Source organism: Oculina patagonica, chromosome 6 (genome assembly GCF_052425735.1).
Source record: "Oculina patagonica isolate OP01 chromosome 6, crgOcupat, whole genome shotgun sequence".
Taxonomy (NCBI): domain Eukaryota; kingdom Metazoa; phylum Cnidaria; class Anthozoa; order Scleractinia; family Oculinidae; genus Oculina; species Oculina patagonica.
This window is the reverse complement of record NC_135763.1, coordinates 6,778,161-6,785,681: the sequence shown is the minus strand read 5'-3', so window position 1 is coordinate 6,785,681 and position 7,521 is coordinate 6,778,161. Positions and strand designations below refer to the sequence as shown.

General features: G+C 39.1%; 3 protein-coding genes across 3 annotated transcripts in view; 1 reads left to right on the top strand and 2 right to left on the bottom strand.

Moving 5' to 3' along the window:
* Positions 1 to 5,932, bottom strand: part of LOC144656588 (uncharacterized) — a 507,005-nt gene extending 501,073 nt beyond the window's left edge. The window contains exon 1 of the mRNA XM_078516809.1: positions 5,837 to 5,932. The gene's annotated coding sequence lies outside the window, so the exon portion shown is untranslated. The remainder of the gene's footprint in view (positions 1 to 5,836) is intronic.
* LOC144658498 (flavin reductase (NADPH)-like) overlaps positions 1 to 7,521 on the bottom strand; it is a 136,262-nt gene that overhangs the window by 92,890 nt on the left and 35,851 nt on the right. The gene's annotated exons all lie outside the window — the stretch shown is intronic.
* The window catches only part of LOC144658478 (uncharacterized), a 199,856-nt gene that overhangs the window by 164,991 nt on the left and 27,344 nt on the right, over positions 1 to 7,521 (top strand). The gene's annotated exons all lie outside the window — the stretch shown is intronic.

Below are 7,521 nucleotides of genomic sequence, written 5' to 3'. Positions count from 1 at the left end.
TTGCAACCCCACGGCACGAGGTCACAATTTCAAAAACAGTACAGTGGAACCCCGTTAATACGGACACCAAGGGGACAAGCCAAATTGTCCGTATTATCGGGGTGTCCGTATTAAGCGGGGTTTCAGAAAAAAGTCACAAATACATGTTTTATCGACACAAAGACGAAGGCAAAAGTTTCTGCGGCAACAAAACGTTGTTTAATTGTACTTTAACTGTGACACATGCAAACTGTGAACGAAAATCTTACGATCTAGTCAGACACTCGAACTAAACTTTAATAAACTCCGCAACAGTGGAATTATTTAAAAATGTCGCAACTTTACTATATACGTACAAGAAATAAAACGCATTTCAACAGCAACAGAAAGTTTTCTATAAAGTTTCCTTTGTATTGAAACTTTGACCATAAACGTTCTTAAACTCTACAACTGAACTCATTTGAAAAAGTCGATAACTTTACTTTGCACGGAAGCTTTTAGATTGCGGCCCAAGCAGGCAGACGGAAGACTCGACAAAACCTTTGCAAGCCACTGACGCTATTAAGCTACTCTTTGTTATAAATTAAAATCGTTTTAACGAATTCTTTCATTATTTTACCAGGGTGAAGTTAGCAAATGATTGTGACAATGAACATTGACCGTGCACAGATAAACAGTGTCCGTAAAGTGGGGTTGACAATGTATAAGAGTTTGTCACTGGGGACACGGAAAAGTGTCCGTTGTCCGTATACACGAGTGTCCGTATAAAGTGGGTTTATTTTAGAGAAAATGTATGAGGTTTTCGTCGGGACCAACGAAACTGTCCGTAATACCGGGGTGTCCGTAAAGCGGGGTTCCACTGTAGTGCTTATCTAAATGGCCCCATACGCAAACATTTTATACTTGTTTCTTCCAGTCAATATTATTTTAGACCGCAAAATGCCCCAAATCTTTTCGATTTTCAAACGTTTTCCTTAAGCGACAGAATCAAAGTCAAAACAAACGCTCGCAAAGCGTGCCGTTCGACCATATAACACCAGATCTTAAGGAGTTAGGCTGGCTCCCCGTGAGTAGTTAATTATCTGACGTTTACGGTAGGTATTCTTGGGTTTAAATGTGTCAAGGGACTAGCGCCCAATTATTTGTGTGATCGCTTTGTAACACGTTCTGTTGTGCATGACTGTAACACGAGAAAGAAGAACAGTTTCAATATCCCAGGTTATAAATCGGCCTCTGAACAACGCACGATATAGCGCTATTACCCTTTGGAATTCCTTACCACGTGCGGTTAGACTACGAGCAGTCCAGAAAATGGGACGATGCGGGGCGAGGCGAGAACATTCTCGTCCCCATAGCCCTTTCGTTTCTCTTAGCCGGTTTGGCACGAGAAAACGAAGGGCTCTGGGGACATAGTATTCTTGAATTAATTCGCATTTTTTTGATTGGCTGTTTTGGAACAAAGAATTCCTTAACGAAAGTCGAAAACGTAACTACTCTCTCATACATTCTTTTGAAACGTCATGACTGCATACATGAAGACCGGAAGTCCTAGAATCTAGGACTGGAAATCCTGTGTCCCCCAGAGCCCTTCGTTTTCTCTTGCCAAGGCCCAGCCGGCTAAGAGAAACGAAAGGGCTATGGGGACGAGAATGAGGCGAGAAGCGAAAAAAAAAATGGGACTACCGGCAAAGCCACAGCGTTTGAATTAAGCGTTGCTCTCAAAACGCAAAAATATGATTGGCCTACGCTTGGAGCGTTGACAGCAAGATGTCAACACGTTGTCAACACTTGCGTGTCAAATTGCGAAGCGATGGGAGCGGAAGCTTTTGAGTTCTTGGGCTCCCGAAATCCGTTCTCGAGGCTTCTTTTGTCGCTATAATATTGCATCTCTGAAGAAAATTTTTGAAAACAAAGGGCGGCGAAGGCCTTATATAAAAAGGACAACAGTAAAGGATGTGAGAGAGAAAGACGTCTGGCAGAATTCGGCTGTTTAATTGACAAATTTCAAAACAAACTCCGACGCTCCGGGAAGAACTTTCACTTCGCGAAGAGAACACAGCGCGGTTTAAAAAAGTACTCGATGGTCGACTTTTTCCGCCTGAAATTGTTTACAGAAGCTTTCAAAATTAATTCAGTGTATGTGCAGCAAGTTTGCCAAAATACTGAGCGAAAATGTTAGAGACGAATTCAACCAAATTAATTTTATTCTTTATTTGCCCAAATCAACCGAAGATTCCCAAGGAAGAATCAAAGACTACTGAGGACTACTGAGGACTGCCGATGATGACCCGAAAAAAATAGAACTAAGGCATTGTGAAGATTTTGTTTGTTAAGTGATCACGAGTGATCGACGGGCTAATGCTTGCAATGTTCACCTCCCTGACTGCTCCATACAGTGAGCACTGTTCCTCTTACCTTTCCGAGACTCGTGCCAGTTTCTCGCGGCTCAGATAAATATCACGCTTGGTTGACTTACGCCTGTTAGGAGCAGGGCGAGACAGCTAAGTCCAGCTAAACTTCACCTAAGACAATCGGATCTCTTACTGCCAAAGTGCACCCAAAGACTAGTGATGACTGCTTTTCTTTAATTGTGAATAAAAACTTAACAACGGAGTGACATAAAAAAATGTTATGCATCCGAAACTTCGAATTCATGGCACGTCACCATTCCCGAATCCTCCAACCCTTCCTTTTTAGTGAAGCTAAAGGGAATAATGTTCCCACGAACAAAAGGTTCAGACAAATCCTTGAAAGCCTTCCCTAATCTTCTCAAATGTCCAGCCTTCTTCGGCATCCCTCGGGTGTTCTTCTTTCACCTTCAGGTTCGAGAGTTCTTCGGGGATCTTCGTATTGTCTTTCTGCAATCGTCGGAGAACCATCACTCAGAGTATATTCGGAGTTCGGACAATTTTCGAAAAATCTCCGGAATATCTTCGGAGTGCATTCGGAGTATCTTCGGAGGATGATCAATCACTTCGAATAAAAAAAAGCTAGAGTAGGCTCTTCGTTTGAATCGACGTATCATACTTTAGATTGGCAAAATTCGTTTGATTTACAAGAATTAAAAAACATCGTCGTGATCGTACTGCCGGTAATTTAGTGTTTTTGAGATCTTGTTCGGCTGCCGGTCATTATGCAACAGTGTACGTTTACTGAGTTCAAGGAAGTTTACCGTATGCGTTCCATTTAACATATAAATTAACTTGTCAGTCAATGCCTTGGACGTTCATGTCTGATTTATGATGTTTTGTTGGCATGTTTGTTTTGTTCGTGAAGTTATACATGGCATACGTACAAGAATTGGGCCACAGAGAGAAAGAATTATAAGCACCTCGGACGATGTCTTTAAAAAGAACCTTGATCTGCATGTCTTGTAGGATTTTGAAAATGTTTGGAGAGTTTAAAAAATGATTGCTTTTGTACCGGACGTTTTGTAAAATTGTCCATTAGAGATGGATTGAATTTCAGCCATTGCAATATAATGACGTTGAAAATTCACGACAAACTACTTCACGGGAAAAGCGCCCACGCTATTGTTTAAGATTGCATTAGATTATAGCCTTTTAAACTTCTAATTCCAAGCTACGAACAGTATATTTCATGTGGTGCAAGAAAGCAAAGCGGCGACAAATTGATAGCAAGGCGGTGAAACGCAAACCTCAAGAACTTCCTCTTTCTTTCTCAACCGTTGATTTGCTCGTGCGAAGGATCTGAGGAAAAAGCTGACAACTTAATTTTGCGATTTTCACAACACGTAATTTCCGCACTTTTTTGTCATCTTGTACGTTAAATGTCGTGGATTTGGAGATTTTTTTTAACATATGTTTAAATAAATAAGCGACCTACTCGAGTTAATCGCGACATTTTTTCGCGCCTGAATTCTTTATACAAAATGCATTGCTTTTCTTTTACAATAATTCGATAATTCTATATTTCATTTGGAGCCAAAAATAAAATTGAAAAAGTCCGAATTCTTGAGAAAACTTATTGGTTTTTATTGTTTGTTTTTTTTGTTTGTTTTTTTCGGCCGGTGCCATCATTGTAAATTAGCATCCATAAAGTTTTAGACATCTGTTGTCGCAGTCTCTTTGTCAGTAAACACTTAAGTTTTTTTAACCCACATTTTGCTAGACCAATAATGTTAGGGAACATGCAACTAGCATAAATTCTGGCTGTCACTATAATCAACACATGCCTTCGAACCGCAAATTATACTCCGCCTTGCGTCTATTTCCTTTCCGGCCTAGAACGACTTCCTTAATTGTCGAGTCTTTTCTGAATGCAATGTTTCAGTATAAATTCAGAACTATCCGCAGTTAATAGCTGCTGTAAGTAGCCTGGTTTGGAAATCGTTACAAGAAAACAAGAAAGAAAACACTTTCCCTTTGCCTGTACCAGCTGTACAGCTATGGGAGAGTGCGATGAGGCTGAATACTTAAAAAAATATGTTCGGACAAAAAAAGGTGTAGTCTGTGCTACAAACAGTTTCTCGAGTTAAGATTATGCTGTTGGAATGAACCTTAGAAAATTATAAGTAGATTTCGTGAAAGAGCAGGTACCGGTTTTGTTGTTTCTATCGGTGTTAATTTCTTGAGTTTCATTTTAGCTCATTTTATTTCGTGGCAGTCATGAGCCTGGCAAGCTGGTGATTATTTTTTTTGTTTTCGCATATCTAAGGAATGGTTTTTAAAAATTACCGAGGACTTTCGTTGGTGTCCTTTTCGGAGCAAAAATTTGAACGTGCGCCTTTAAGATACTGTTAACTATGGAGCAATCAGCCATCTAATTCGAGACGATTTTCTTCTTTTTACTCTTTGGCGAAGGTCAGTGTTTCTTGTTTTACTGCAGGCTTCGCAAGCATAAAGCATTGTTTGAATTTATATTTCGCAAATACCGGAAGGTGCATTTTATAGGTGAAAATACTTAATTTGTCAGAATGACCTTATTCGCGATCTTATTATTCAAATTTAAAGTGTTGACTAGCTCGCTCTAGGTTTTAAAATTTCAACATCTGTTTCTTGTGTTCCCTTTAATTAGCCCTTTACTCGAAAGTCTTCCTTTTGTTTAATTTTATTTTCCAAAAGTACCATTTTCACATTTTGTTCCGTTATATCACAGGTTGTTTTGAGCAAAACCATGTTGAATTTTAACAGGTACTAAACTAATGCTAAACGCTGTTATGAATCGACAGAATGCCCACATTCATTGTATAACTAGCTCACCGCTTGTCTAACAGTGAAGCATTTTTACAGACTCATAACTTGCCACCTTCAATCTCGCAAAAACAAAATTTGAATGCTTTAAAGGGCGAAAGGAGTGGTTCTTCCTTTGTGTATTGAGGTATGTCATGATCAGCCATTTCGACTTAAAAGGGGCGAATGTGTTGAACTGGCAAACCTCAGTTCTTTCTCCTTTTGAATTTTTATTTGCTCGTTTTCAAAGTTTCTCTTGATTGAGTGTGGAAAAAATTCGGTTGCGACGGTATTGTGCGCGGTAGATAAATTAAAAATGTTGAAAATGCGTTATCTATTGAATGTTTGGATAAAGTTTACACTCCTGCTATGCAACGAAGGGCTAATTGAACAAACAGCATCACTGAAATTGTTGCCGGAATCCTTGCAAAGATTAGGATTAAAAATGAAACTTCAAAAGAAATTATGTAAGGCTGATACCTTATTCGCAACCCCTTTATTCCATCTGATTATTTCGATAAGACAACTGACTCCAATCTAGCTTCATCAGGGCTAGCTGTTTGACCAGCCTTGCATTTGTTTTAAACGGTTTTGTCGGTCTAGTTTTCCTATATAAATTGAAATTAAACTCTTATTCAAAAAAAGAGAACTATAGTTGAATTTACCTGAAGATGGCAACTTTTCCTTGTCTTGTAATGTTGGAACGTAACCACTTAACTGGGAGGAAATACGAAATATTCCACACAGAGAAGTCCAGTTGCAATGCCTTACAGCTGCTCTTCATTCTAATTTTTAGGGAAAATTCTTGTTTGTTTTGTTTTACATCATTACGAATTCCATTTGTCAAGTAATGTCTTGAAGTTGACGTTAATGTCTGGTTCCTGACGTTTTGTTTGCAAAACGAAAAACAAGGATATATTAAAGGCGCCACAGCGAATACTTTTTTGGGCAAAAAAGATAAAAAAAGTTGATCTATCTAGTCAAGATTAGTTAACTTACTGCGTTTAAATTTCATAAAGAGTTCAACATTTTTGTTCTAACTACAACGTGAACATAATGATTTTAAAATCAGCTGCCCAGCCAATTGAAACAACCCGCGATTAGCGGTTATTCCACGGTGGCGATTAAATTTCTTATTCCTGTACCCTCGATTAACTATCCTTCGATTACACCTTCGTCAGATCTTACTGATGTGCCATTTCACTGACAGCAGTTAGTGAGCTACGGTTTCTACTTTTCTAGCTTTTTCTCCACTGCCGGTTTTTTTTTTTTTTTTTTTTTTTTTTTTTTGGGGGGGGGGGGGGGGGTGAAACATAATTCCTCCGTTTCGCGCTTGCGAACAGCGGCTAGGCATGAATAGATTGTGCTAATAAATTCAGGAAAAGTTGCTTCACAATATACCCAAAAGTTGCTCTAAGTTGCTCAAATATCAAAAAAGTTGCCACCAAAATTTAGAAAAGTTGCTTGCTCTCTAGAGTGAATTTTGCGATTTTTAGAAAATTGAAGCACTTGCAGGTTTACTAAGAGTTGCCACAGCGTCTATGGCAACCTCAATGTGGTCAATGTCTACTGAAATTATGTCCATTTTCCTCGTCTGAAATTTCATCTGATTGCGATGCCATAAGTGACTCGCACTTCAGTTAATACCAAAATGGTCCAAGATGGCCGGCGGCAGGCATAGGCGTACGAGGCGGGGGGGCGAGGGGGGCTGCAGCCCCCCCAGTGCCGAAATTTTTCGGGCAAAATGCTCAGAATTCGGGCAATAAGCCAGAGAAAAAATTGAAAATAAGCCGACAAATCTCAAAGTTATGTTCAAAACTAATTACATCATCAGAAAAGTATTGGAAATATACCAAACTTTGTGGTTCAGAAGTCTAAATTTCTCATACCGCATACCATATCTTGTCTGCTTTCGTTTCCTCTCGCAAATTGCGATAATGATGTTCGAATTTTCTCGAAAATTCTGCCTGACCCCTCAGTTTGATTCAGTTGTAATCATTTTGAAGTGGGTGGGAAATTGGCGAGGGCGACCAGAAAATAAGGATTTTCCATAGCTTGAGAGTTTGCGCATGGTGGATCCAGTGTAAGACTTTGAAACAAAGCTGTTACAGATGTGATGAAGCTAATGCTCTGATAATGCTTTTGACCCAAACGTTTAGTTAGTTCTAATGGCTAGCCTAAAATTTTCAACGAAATGTTTTAACCCATTTACGCCTGAATGTTTCAACCACTTTTCTATAACTTTCAAGTGGGCGAAAACAATGTAAATTGGCTCCCCAAAAATACTTTAATTTTTTTCTGAACTAAAGTGAATAAAATATTTCCGAAGAAAAAGGATTCAGTGCATTGG